General features: G+C 28.3%; 1 pseudogene; it reads left to right on the top strand.

Annotated features, from left to right (window-relative positions):
* Positions 1-9,866: 9,866 nt before the first annotated feature.
* On the top strand, positions 9,867-14,620 carry LOC132941756 (glucose dehydrogenase [FAD, quinone]-like; annotated as a pseudogene).
* Positions 14,621-15,295: the final 675 nt, after the last annotated feature.

Here is a 15,295-nt window from a genome sequence, read left to right as displayed (position 1 = left end):
AGTTATAAATAGGACGTGGATTTAAATGCATTAAAAATAAGAAAAATGCCTTAAAAATACGATTTAATGCACTTATATTACAAAGCTTAATAAAATGGCCAGAAAAATTAAAAGTCCAATTTAAACGAATATAAAATAGAATTTAGATAAGTGTATAGGTAGTGTATTCGTTATATTTTGAGTTTCATTGTAGCACATCAGTCGATCAGATGCTATTTAATATATTAAAATAAAAAAAATCGACAGTAATTCCATATTGGCAAGTGTTGTTTTCTATACCTGAAGACTGAAGTTATAGTATCGAACATAATGGGTACGTAAAAAAATAGAAATATAAGAAAAAAAATTACCTTTATTTAATTGTATTTAATTTTTTTCTAATAAGTTTTTATAAAATTGACTTTATCCCATATAAATGTTCTAATTTAATTTTTCAATTCGTTGATAATATATGAAACGAATTCTTTGCTTGGAAAGCAATGTTTTAGAAAATTCAGAAAATGCAGTTTATATTTAAATATTATAAATAATAATTTCTGATGCATTAATGCGGAAGAGTGAGGGGGTTGTCCACCCCCTATGAAAATAAAAAAATATTTATAATTCATGTTTATACCGATTTTCTACCGAAAAAATAAATTACTTTAATCTCAATATTATTTATTAGTCAACGATTTCTTTGCTCAGAATCGTTTTTCGTTTGTTCGTTTTGTATTTTAATAATTTATACGTGGATATATTATTATTACTAATAATTATAGTAGTTGTGTTTGTTTTATTTCCTTAATTTATTTAGTACTATACCAATAAATTATATATTAATTAATAATTTTTAAAACATTGTGTTCAAAAAAAATGAAAAAAAAATGTGATTTTAATTAGAATCTTGTAATGTACCTACCTATATTTAAAAAATAAATAAATATAATAATAACTGTTGAACTTTTAGGGACATAATAGGTAACACATTCGTGTATGTAGTATTACACTATTTATATAGGTATATTTATATACCTATACGAGTATAATATGAGTAGGTATATTATAAGTGCGCACACGTCAGGATAGGCAGTTGACCATTCCGTGAATATACTTTTATGTGTACATGGTTATACATCCCTAATCCCTATGATATAGAATATAGATATTAAGTGAACATTAGAAGTTAAGTATGTGACACTAAATTAATAGTTACCTATAACTTATAACGTTGTATTTGGAAAAAAAATTACCAGTTATTAATTAAAATTGTATCTTATGACTATTATCAGTTATAAGTCATAACATATATTTCTATAAATTGCACCTATTAATTATAATTATTCTACAAACAGGGACTGGAAAAACGACGACGGCGTTTATATCTCGCGTATTTTATACATTTCTAGTCCGGAACTGAAATATGCGCCTACAACACTTGGATAGCACATTTTTCGTGACATTAAATATTTGTTTTAAGTCTTAAAAGTAAATTTAAGCCCCAAAAGAATATAAGAACAAACTTACTTTAATTATCGACTCCTTCGGCGGAATCCGTGACGTGTGTGAACTGCGACGCCCATGAGGAAACGCTCCAGAATACAGCCAGAACTTAGAATATTGTGATTTATGAAAAATAAAATTATACGAAACGCAGTAAGTTTTTTGCTCATATCTTCTTTGCTTATTGAAATTTTAGAATTTTTAATCGACTGTGTCTTCTGCAACGAGTTTGAGATTTTCCATAGATTAAATAAATAAATGATAGATATTATACTAGGTACGTCAATATGATGAATCCACGGATATAATATAATGCAACTTTTTATATCAAAGAGTTCTGTGTTAAGGACCAATTTGTTCATTGAAATTTGATATGACAATAAACCAAAATAGTTTATAATTTTGAATTTGAATTATAATAATATGATATAGGTATTATTTAAATTATTATTTTCGTTTATCAATTTAATTATTGATTAAGGCGGTGAATATATATCAGAAGCACAAGAATATTTTTATAAGAGCATATTGTATTTTATGAATTATTAAATAAAAATGTGATTACTGGATTTTAGAGTTAACATAAAGCCATAAACGTATATAGTAAATTCATCAAATACTATAATACCAACTATATTTTTATAATGATGTGTGTTTTTTTTTTTTAATATTTTTAATTATTTTTTCTTGTGGTCTGTGTAAACGATAAGTATTCGTAATAAAGATTCAATTTTCATATATAATATTATATTATAGTCACTCAGTATGTAACCATATGTTTATTTTTAGTTTAATTTAATTGTAGGTATTTAGTAAATAATAATAGGTATACGAAATTGTGTTTTCGAATAGCAATTTATTGTTTGTATTAATACCTACACCATAATAGGGAACTAAAATTTTGTAAATGATGTACAAATGTATTTTTGGTGTTTTAAGGCTACTGTAAGATCAATTTATGAGAATCCTTGCATTAAATTGTTAGGATTATTTGATATGAATAATTATTTTATTACATATAGGTTTATTACATATTGGTAAGTCGATCAGAAACTATATTTACACTGAATGTTAAAAGTAAAAAGCTATTAAAAAATCTATTATTTGTATTTATTTATTAATAATTAAGACTTAAATATTAGCAGTAGCAGTAATCTTGTTCCTTTCACAAAATGTTTTTTAATTATTTTTAATTTAATTTACATTTATCCCAAAGTGATCTCTGAATAATCATTCAATGATGAATTTAATAGTTACATTCTCGGTTATATTAATTGGATTATAAATTAAAATAAACTACAGTTTCCAGCTTCTACTACAACATTATTTTATATTTTATTTTATGTTTTTAATTTTTTAAACGCAGTCTGCACCTTGTGTTGGTGATTTTACACGTAATATAATAAAATTGATACTAGTGATGAGTAGGTAAGTACCGTATTGTTTAATCAAATTATTTACACGATTATTTACTAAAAAAATATCTATGAAGTATAAACATCCGCATTTCTATTAACTATAAATTCATAATTGTATGAGCTATACATGTTACATATATTTTTCGAAAAAACTATTTAAAAAAACAAGAATAATTCCTATTTGATGTCACACGGGTTGAACTAGCAACTGACTGCTACGACAACTGTGCAATTTTTTTTAAGCATAATACGTTTTGAAAACGTCTAGAAAAGAGTTTGTTTTAAGACTGTCTGTCTTGATTATATTATAATGAAATTAATAATTATAGTAAAATATATAATTGCAAGACATTTAATACCTATACCTATAGCCATCTAGGGTATAAACTACACTAAAAAAGGTGTAAGTATGCTAATAAAATATATGAGGTGTATAATGTATTTATGTATATAAAAATATAAAATATAAAGATTAATAACATTATATTGTTTTAAATACTTCGCGCAAACCTAAGGTGATACCCGGCGTATAGTATAACATGCAAAAAGGTGCGTATTAAACTTGGCGTGGTGAAACGAAGACGGTCTCGCATATTTTATACATTGCGCTATTGGGATTAAACTTATAAATGCTTCTACGTCACCTAGTTAACAGATTGTCCGTGGCAATAAATATTTAATTTAAGTCTAAAAAGTAAATGTAAAATAGTAGGTAATAATATGAAAACAAACTTACTCGTAAACATCTACTCTTCCGGTGAAACGTAGCTAGAGTTCCGCCTTCGCCGAAGAAACAGCTATCTTCATCCATCTTTATCTAATCATCTCACTCCGATGAGCTGAAACTTGAAAGTATCGAAATATTTTATGAAAATAACCTGATCAAACGAAATTTGCGAGTTTGTGTTACAACTTATCCGGTTTAACGAACTGTCCGTTTATATTTGTGGCCTATTATTTTTTTGTTCACTGAAATCAAAACATACAATATATTATATTTATAATACAATAGTATTGCTGAAATTATTAGAATTGTTAACCGTCGCCGACGAATTTCGACAATTGACGATTGCCATAGATATCATAAAATATATTATTTACTTATGATAAATCCAAAGAACTTATATATTATTATATAAGTACTCAGTATACCTATACGGTATATTTATAAATCGTATGTTCTTTTACAGAAATCTTTGTGATCTGCAATGCACCTAGAATAGGTTTTCTATTTCAATTATAGTTCGCATGCCAAATTTAAGTATACAAACTGGTCCGCAAGTTTATAGACATTCTAATACATTCTGCCGCCAGTGCCAATAGACAAAGTGTTTGAGAAGTTATTTTTTTTTGGTACCTAATTAATTTACAATATGAATTATTATAAGTTACCTATGTAGGTACTTGTCCAAAACTCGACTACCTGCAAATCATTGGTTTTTATGGTATAGCCTTACGAAGTTCACGATTTTCGGTGTTTTACGCACCTGTACAACGCTTAAAGTTTACCGAGCTTAAGTATTACAAATTAATTTTTTTTTTAATCTAGGTAAATCAACGTTTTAAAATTGATGATGCAAAAATAATTCTGACACCCACCCATGGTGGTTTTCCAAAAAAATTCGAGGGATGTTTTTGATTTTAATTGTTCGAGCAAGCGCAGTGTGGTACACCGGGTACATATGAAAATACCAAAAATGTCAATTAGTTATAATACATATAACTTAAAAATAAGACTGACCGCAAAGTTCAGACTTCCCTGTCGTTTTCAGTTAAAAACTAATGATTTCCGGCAATTATTTTTTGCAATATCGTTCTTAATTCGTTGTTACTTGTAATATATACATATGCCTATTTTAAAAATATTATTCGTGGGTAATTGAAACGTCTAAAATATATTATCATATACAAATACGATAATAAACAAATAATAATAATTCAACTTAACCGGCTACGGTATTAATAATATTTAATAATATCAAAATAAATATAGTATACAATATCCTAGGCTGATAAATCGTCTCCACTTAAAATCGTTTTTCGTATACTATGATATTATATCATTGAATTCAAATTTAACACTATCCATAACAGTCACCTACTTGTAACCTACTGTTCAGCAGAGTCACTTCCAACTTTTTTTTAGATTCTGAGGGAAGCGATGAATGTATTGATTTTACAATGATGTGTGTTTTTTTTTTATTTTTTTTTGTGTCCGTCATCACCTTTTAGGACAGTAAAAGTGCTTGAATTTTCTTTAACAGTACCTTTTCTGATAGGAAAGTGAATCTAGTTGGTACTATGGGGGGTCAAAAGTAATTTAGTAATTTTCCCAGTAGTTTTCAAAAGCGACGTGAAAAACAAAGGAAAAACGGGAATTTTTTACGCAAAGTCCGTTTTTGAGAAAATCGATTTTGGTTTTTGGTGCAACTCTAAAACAAATGACCGTATAGGTACATTACATTTTGACTGAATGCTTGTATTAGCATTTTCTATACACCATAATATTTTCCAAATATTTTGACTTATTTTAAGCTGTTTACGGACATTTTCAGTTTCCATTTTATTTTAGTTTTTTTTTCTATAAATATCAATAAAATGTTATTTGTTGGTTAAAAAAGCTTGAAAATTTAATAGAAGGTTCCTAGGTTATTGTTTCAAAAGGCAGATGAAAAAAATTAAAAATCCTTAGTCACGGTTTTTATTTATAAGCATTTAAAGTTCAAATATTGACAAAATACGGAAAAATCACGAAAATTATCAAATTATTTTGAGTTGAGAATTCATAAAAATTTTTCTTTTTCAATCTAAGATTCGAAAATGTAATACAAGATTTTCCATAAGTTTACCTACCAATATCAAAAAAAAATGTCTACAAGAAAGTCAAATTAAATTTTTATGAACGTTTGAAATTCATATTTTTACAACATTTGATATTCACTCGATTTCTCATGTAACGATTTTCTTATTTTGTTGTAATTAAAAAACGTATGACTGTAGATACTTGAAAATTTCACTGAATGTTTATATTAGCATTTTCTATACACCATAAAATTTTGAAAATAATTTGATTATTTTTGAGCTGTTACGGACCTAGTCAGTTTTCAATTATTTTAGTTTTTTTTTCTATAAATATCAATAAAATTTTATTTGTTGGGTAAAAAAGCGTGAAAATTTAATATAAGGCTGCTGATATATCGCTCTAATAGCAGTTGAAAAATATTAAAAATACATAGGCTCAATTTTTATTTATAAGCATTTAAAGTTCAAATTTTGACAACATTTATCAAATTTATAATTTAATAATTATTTTGTAGTTAAAAATTTATAAAATGTTCAACTTTTGTAGCTAAGGATTAAAAATTTAAAAAAAAGGTTCCACGTAAATAGGTTATATATAAATTACTTTATTCACAATAATATCATCAAATATACTTGGTAATATCATAGGCTGACGGACCGTTTTCGCTCAAAATCGTTTTTCTTATACAATGATATTATATCATTGAATTCAAATTTAACACTATCCATTACAGTGACCCACTTGTAACCTACTGTACAGCAGAGCGACATCCACTTACCCACCTTTTTTTAATTGACCTCCCTTTTTATTTAATTCCTGATAAAGGAAGTTTTGGATAAATACCTACCTACATGACAGGTACCTGTCCTACCTATATTAATTAAAAACTATTTTTAACAAGACGTATTTACTTATTATTTTTGTCTTTTAGTTTATCTAATTTTGTATGATTAAAATATGTTTCTTTTATACCCAAATAATTTTTAAGTATCTATAAATAATATAGAACTCAATTTTATTTTAACAATAAATACTTTTATTAATACAGTGTTGACTTTGTAGATGGGTAGTAATAAATTAACTGTACATTCAGGATTACATGCATTCAGGTGAATAATTATAAGATAGCAATGATAGATGTAAGATGTTAGATGTAAGATGTAAGATGTATTGTTGATTCATCAATACGATGCTGGGTGGACTTGAGGATTTCCCATGTTCAGCGACCGGCGTCGACCCGTTTTGTGGCACAGCGGAAACTTCGTACAGCTGGACTGTTCGACAAAGACACTGTAATATTATTTGAAAAATATTATTTCTACTTAATCGTAATAACTGGGTATAATAAGTTCAATATTATATTATATTAAAATAAATATTAAGTACCTATATTATTAGCTTCTAATAATTGGGACGTCATTTTTGTAGATATTGATCCGGACAAAATGATGCTGGCCCAGCGCTATGCCACGGTTTATGGCGTACCTATCCGATGAAATTGTTGGAGACTCTTTCAAACTGGGCAATCAGATAAACGGTGACGTGATCGTTACTTTGCGGCCATCATAGGGTAGACCAGAATACACAAAAATGTAGGTCATCGGGCTGTCGGCTGTATGTATGATAAAGTCCTGGAAGTGGGAATTACAATAGCCCCTAAAATGCTGTTACACCTCAACCTTAATAAAAACAAAGAATGATTAAAAATAGCAACGGAATTGGCCTACAAATCTGAAAATAAGTTTATGGACAGATAACTTCTCAACGTAATATTATGACCGATCAAATAATAACTTTCCATAGGTACATCAGACCTATGTGCGACGGCTGCTCACCAACGTATCGACATCCACCAGATAACTTTGGTAAGTTTTCAAACTATACCGCTCACTCTTGCGGAATGCTAAAGAAAATTAATTTATTAGATAAATATTATACTATAACAATTTTTAAATATAGACGTTTTCAACTCACAGTTATGCAGATGGATGTCGACCGGTTTGGGAGCGACGTCTGATACGCCATTGTTCTAATGAATTCAAAACATAAATAATATATTATTATTATATTTTTATATGTATATAGGTACGGTTGGGTATATTAAATTAATTAAGTAGGTACTATATTAATATAGTCTATTAATTATTTTTTTACTATGCTTTTATTGTATTAAAATATACACAATGACTTATAACTTACATTATTGGACCGGACATACAGCAACGTCGAGTTGAGGTACCTGTCCATAAACACATTTTCATCAGCAAAATATAATATAAAATATAAAGTAAAGAAATGCATAAAAAAAAAAACTGTATTTATTCATACAATTTTGAAATCAAAAACATTAGAACAAGATAATGCTTTCTTGATAAATTAAAAATATTTGAAGATTTTATTTGTCATACGTTTACATGGCAATAGTAAAATTCTATTAAACCTATTAGGTACGTAAACAACATTTATTAATATGACAAATATTTAAAATTTCAAAAAAGGGGGACCCTCGTGTTAATACCCCTCATTTTGTTTTTTGGATAGCGCTGGGAGTTTTTGTGCACAAACGTCGGGACCTAGTGCACATTTCTGCACAAACGTTTGGCACCTTAAAAATTTCAATTTTCCAAAAAGGGGTTGTATCGTTTCAATGGCCCCACCACTTTATTTTTTGGATAGCGCTGGGAGTTTTTGTGCACAAACGTCGGGACCGGGTGCACATTTCTGCACAAACGATGCACAAACGATGCACAAACGATGCACAAACGTTTGGCATATTCAAAAATCCAAATATTCAATGTGGGGGGGGGGGATACCGTTTCAATTGCCCCCCCCCCCATTTTGTTTTAGGGATAGAGCTTTCAGTTTTTGTGCACAAACGATTGGACTTGGTGCACATTTCTGCACAAACGATGCACAAACGTTTGGCGTGGTCAGAAGTTCAAATTTCGAAAGTGGGGGGGCCATTGAAATGGACCTATGATTTAGCCTTTCATGCCATAATCTTAATGACGTGTTCTTGATAACAATATTCGCTTGTGTTCTTCTATATTTAGTGTGATGACTTTGAACTTTAATTTAAATCGCTCTCCTTGTATCTCACCTGTATATATTATCTGTCCATTTCTTGAAAACGTCCATTTATTTTTATCTGATGATACGTAATGTTAAACATTTATCTAACGCTGTAGTGGCATATTTGCGAAAGGGGGATCAATATTATGCAAACATTTTCGGAGAACTTAAGGCCTCTAACTTTAAAGGTGGGGCTACTGGATAAAATCATATACCCCCCCCCCCCCCAAGACAAAAACCTAAAAACGCCACGGACGCTGTAGGTACAATATGAAAATAAATTATACTTTAATTCCGACACATATAGCGTACGTCAAATAGATAATTACTATACCATTTATTGTCTGGAAATTAAAATATTCTAATATTACCCTTTCCTTCTACTGACAAAATACTTATACGGATACTTACTTGAATTGGTTTGTCAAATAATACGTAATTATAACACCAATTAATTTTATTGCACATATTATGATCGGACGCTCCTGAGTCAAATAGCCATAACTACCTCAATATCGTTTATATAAATTATTCCAGTAATAAATGCATTGCCGTCATCACTTTTAATTGTTTTCCTGTGATTTTTCATGTATTTTCTGCATTGCTTTTTAAATTCCCTGGTAAATTACAAAAATAACAATCATCTTGTTTTCTGGTAGCTTTATTTTTATTCCATGACGTTTATTATTTGGTAGGGGAAACAAATACAATTAAGTCCGAAAATCGTCCACCTAGTTCAGATACAGATTCAATTCTCTAAACATTTAAAATCAAAAACATGGTAATAAGGACTTAAATGTTAACTTAGTATTCCTAGTTATTTGTAAATATGGTAAAACCACCTTTAACAAAATCACCCGGTACCAACTAATTTTTCCGTTATAAAGAAGTTTCCGTTATATAAATAAAAAAATACAATTATTAGTTAAACCACTTTAATTTATTCCAATTTCCTACTTAATTATTACGTGTAACACTAACCTAGATTTCTTGACCCCATTGATAAGATACGGAGGTTAATTGTATATATTTGCAAAATAATATATAGATACAAAGTATATATTATAGTAGGGAGAGTAATTGAATAAAACAGTACTGTTTGAGATTCTGAAATCAGTTGATCATAGCCAAGTGGTCCGTAACTTATATGCACGTGACATCATGATAAATATTTTTAAAATATTCACATTTTTAATTTTTTTTTCATCTTTAACTTTTAGTCAACCGCATCAGTCAACCTATGCACAATATCAGCAACAAGAAATTCCATTCAGGGAAAACAGTTTTATAGGTGATAGACCTATATTAGGTGAATATGATTTTATTGTCATCGGAGCAGGTCCAGGAGGCTGTGTCGTGGCAAAACCGTTTATCTGAACAGCCAAATTGGTCAGTACTTTTATTGGAAGCAGGACAAGATGAATCTATATACACGGATATACCCAGGGGCAGTACTATTTCTAGATGGAACAAGCTATAATTGGGGTTATACCGCTGAACCATCAAAAAACGGCTGTTTAGGGCATAAAAATAACCGTTGTCCGTGGCCGAAAGGAAAAGGCATGGGAGGATCATCGATTATAAATGCCATGATTTACACAAGAGGAAAAAAAGAAGATTATGATACAATTGCAGCACTAGGAAATGACGGGTGGAGTTACGATGATGTATTGCCCTATTTCTTAAAATCTGAGAACAATTCAATACCAGAATATCAAAATTCACCTCTCCATTCACAAAAAGGAAATTTACATGTCGAACGAGTTAGATATCATTCACCATACGTTGACAAATTTATAGAAGCCGGCGGAGAATTAGGATTAAATAAAAATATTGACTATACAGTTAATCCTGATAATGGAGTATCACGTTTCCAAGCCACAACTCTAAATGGACACAGAGTAAGTATATTGATTAATAGTGAATAAAAATAATAATAAAAATTAGCCTGCTAACCTTATTGGAAAGTTATTCATATGCTATGTATTTTAAAAATTTAAACTTATAAATTCTAAGTCAACAACTATTTACGAAAGAATCGATTAATATAAGTATAGTAATAATATAAGTATTATAGGATAGTTTATCATAATTTGTTGAAAACCATTAACTTTCTTACTTTCCTCCTGGTTTAATAAAAAATTGTACATTGGTAATTCAGTAAATTACTTTTATAAAATAATTTTATATTTAAATTTAATTAATAATTAACGATATTTAATAATAAAAATTTAATTTATTCTCATTTTTGATTTTAAATATTATCTTTTACTATTATCTATTTATTATTTTTTCGTCATTTAGTTACCATTTTTCAATACTTAATAAGAAATACCAATATTTTTAAGTATCACACTGTATATATTTATTTGTTTATTACCTACTAAATGAATAACTTATTGTATAGGTAAGTGCATCAAAGGCTTTTATTCGTCCAGCCAAAAAATCGTCAAAACCTCCATGTGGCAATATTCAGCCAAGTAACAAAAATACTTATTGATCCAAAAAACTAAAAAAACAACTGGAGTTGAATTTTTGAAAAAAGGAAAACTTAGAACAGTTTATGTCAAAAAAGAAGTTATTTTATCTGCCGGACCAATTAATTCACCACAATTACTAATGTTATCAGGTGTTGGACCAAAAGATCATTTAAAACATCATGGTATACCGGTAATCCAAAATCTACCAGTTGGTAAAAATTTACTTGAGCACTATGGCACATTGGGTATGTTTAATTCAACTAATAAGTATTTGTTTAACTTTCAAGCTTAATATTTACATTTTTCTACTAAGTATATTGGAACTTAAAGTACCTATACCTATCTAATTCCAATTTAACCGATTATTGGATATCTGATAAAGCGAATATGAAAATATATTTACATTTGTCATGGAGTTTTTACTTGAATATTACTTCCATTTTTTTAATTTGATCTTTTGAACCCGTCCTCATTTGTTAATAAAATGTGAATAATATTCAACTCAAAAAATTAATTGAAAAAATGTAAGAACGATGTTTTTAGAATTAGTGTTACAGATATCTATTGGTTAGTCAAAAGGTATATTTGGCAATATATTGATACTTTTAGTCCATAAAATACAAAATAAATAATATCCGCTAAACTACTCGGCAGACTCTGTGTTACAAATACAAATATATTAAAGCGATTAGTGTAACATGAAACATGAGTAGGTATATTATATTAAAGCTACTTTAAAATAACATAATGCTAAATGTATTAACGTATTTTAAAACACTGGCAATGTTAATCTCCTTTGGTGGTCCGGTCTAAACTGCTTTATTATAAAAAATATATACCATAAAAATGCATAATTATTTTGCATAATATTTTATTAAGTACCTGCGACCCCAATTGTTATTATACATTAAAATGTGTTACACAATAATATCACCAAAACAAAACAATATTATTTTATTGAATATGAATATAATATGATGTGTCAAACCACGTAAAAAAATTTAAATGCTCCGATTGGCTCGATTCATAACAATAAAACTGCTGGTTGTGGTTCTCCATTATTAATATTTTCAATTTTTAAATTAATTCGTTGTTGTTCTTTCTTAAATTCTTCAATCATATAGTACATTAGATTGTACTTCAATAAATGACCTTTATCGAGTAAAGTTGCCTAAAATATTTTAATAATGTCGATGCTTCGAAAATATTTCATGTCCTATAGTAATTCTAAGGTTCATTAATTTAGTCTGACGAACGATTGGGTAGAAAAAGTGATTCTATGCGTAATACGTATAATATTACCATTTCTATGGTTTTGGTCATGTACATTATTATATTTATACCAATAGACAACTCTTTCAAGTTCTGGATAATTAGATTCTGAGTGGAGCAATTCACAATGATTTGTGTTTTTTGAATTTTTTTTTATTTGTGTTAAGTATTATTACACGTTGAGAAAAAATTCTTAGGTTTTTAACTTTTGAGGGTGGTTTCTGACAACAAATTCGATCAAGTTATTACTTGTAAAAATTCCCAGTATTTAAAAATGTCTGGAAATATGAAGGAAAACCCGAAATTTATAAGTAACATTAGCTTTCACAGAAATTGATTTTGTTTTTTTGAAGGTAATTCAAAAACAAATAACAGTATAAATACTAAAATTTTAACGAAATATTTAAATTATCATTTTCTGTAATTGATAAATTTTTTAAAATAATTTGATTCTTTCTGTACTATTTATTTATAGATATTTGAAATATGAAATTTTGTCCTATAAATGTAGACACATTTTAGATTCTGAGCGGAGCGATGAATGTGTATTGATTTTACAATTATTTGTATTATTTTTGATTTTCTTCAACAGCATTTTTTGGTTAGGAAAGTGAGTAATTAAAGTTGGTAGATTGAGAGGTCAAAAGTAAAAATTCCCTATAGTTTTAAAAAGAGTTAGGAAAAACAAACAAAAAAATTAAGGAAAACTGAGATTTTTTAGTTAACTAGTTTTTGAAAAAATTTGATTTTTAGTTCAACTTTAAAAAAAAAATAACCGGAGATACATGACATTTTCATTGAAATGTTTTCATTAAAATTCCTATATGCATATATGCATTATAACATTTTCGAAATATTACGATTTTTTAGAGCTCTTTATAGCCACAAGAACATTTCGAGTACATTATACTACTACCGTATTCCAGTGAAGTGGTTGACGTTCTTTAGTTATTTAGAATATTGTAGTAAAGAGTTATCCACACGCTTGACAAGGAGTAAAGTGACCTAAATAAAATACAAATCGCTTCTGCCCCAGTAACTATTTGAAAATTGTAAATTTTTTTGAATACAATATAGACGCACTGACCTAGTTTTATTTTTAATTAAAAATTGTATGATTAATATTATTTTATAATATACCTATTAATATATGTGCTTATTTTTTAAAATATTATATGCAGCAATAAAATTTGAAGTAAATCAAACTGGACCAGCACTGACGAACCAAACCCTATCAGACCCGCATTTATTTGAAGAATGGTTCAAATATGGCCGAGGACCATTAACAGTACCAGCAGGAGCTGATGGCTTGGGCTATATAAGATCACCATCCGGCAAAGGCATTGAATTAATATTTGGTCCCATATCGGATGAACCTAACAAGTTTTTGGTTGCTACATTGCTACTGCAACCAGACGGTCGTGGTAGCGTAAGTTTGAAAAGTAATGACCCATTGGATCCACCCATTATGTCCTATGGTTATTATGAAGACAACAATACTGATTTGGAAGACAATGTATATGCACTCAAATATGCAGTTAAATTAGTAGAAGAAACAAAGGCATTTAAAGATGTCTCAGCTAAACTAAGCCCGATACCGCACCCAAATTGTAAACATTTACTATTTAGATCTGACGATTATTGGGTTTGTGTATCGAAGCATCTGACATATACCTTTCATCATCAGTGCAGTACGTGCAGGATGGGAGATGTTGTCAATAACAAGTTACAAGTAATCGGAATTCAAGGGTTAAGAGTAGTGGACTCATCCATATTTCCACATATACCTGATGCACATCTTTATGCCCCGACTTTGATGGTCGGTGAAAAGGGAGCAGATATGATTCGTAGTTATTGGTCAAAGTAATTTATGAATCATATTATTTATAAATTATAATATTTATTTATTTTTAATAAAATGTAATCAACGATGTTTACATTATTTTCACTATATGCAGAAACTCATTGAAAAAACAAACTTTCTGTATAAAAGTTTTATCTTTATGTTTTTGGGTGTTTTACGTTTTCACCAATTTTAAAATGTATTATATAATATCATGTAATAAATAAAAAACTATTTATGTATCCTGAAATTTAATTCTCAGTCATTATTTAAAATGTTAAATGTGTACCTGCAGCATATAGAATTCGTAGTAATTCCGCATATTTCGCATGCACATGTAGGTATGGGGCATCAACTCAACTTTAATGGTTGGTAAAAAAGGGGCAGATATAATTTATTGTTTATGGTTACCTATAGGAACCTGATTTAACAGAATAAAATATTTTAAGCTACCTATATAATAATAATGGATTTAATTTTATAAAATCCTTATATATATATATAGGTATGATGGTTTTATCGTGTAATTGTATCCGTACAGTTGTTAGGTTATGCAAATGTTGTATACAATTTTTTTTAAATAATTTATATAGGTACATATGTAAATTATTTTTTTTTAATTTTCAGACTGAAATGTATATTTGACAAGTGACAATATAGTGCTCTAGGGAAAAAAACGAATTTAATAATATTTAAATAATTTTATATTTAATTCTTTATTTTACACCTGCAAAACTAAAATTAATAAAAATAAAATAATGGAGAAAATGGAGGAAACCACTCTGATGCACAGTAGGCAACGAGTGTAGTACTGTAGTAGCATTGATTATAAATAGGTATAGGTACTAGTCCAATAATTAATAATACTATAGTATAGCAGTATAAGTATTTATAATCAATTGTATAGTAGTGTACTTCATCTTTG

The sequence above is a fragment of the Metopolophium dirhodum genome, chromosome 3, assembly GCF_019925205.1.
Source record: "Metopolophium dirhodum isolate CAU chromosome 3, ASM1992520v1, whole genome shotgun sequence".
Classification (NCBI taxonomy): Eukaryota; Metazoa; Arthropoda; class Insecta; order Hemiptera; family Aphididae; genus Metopolophium; species Metopolophium dirhodum.
This window is presented reverse-complemented; position numbering and strand designations above follow the sequence as displayed.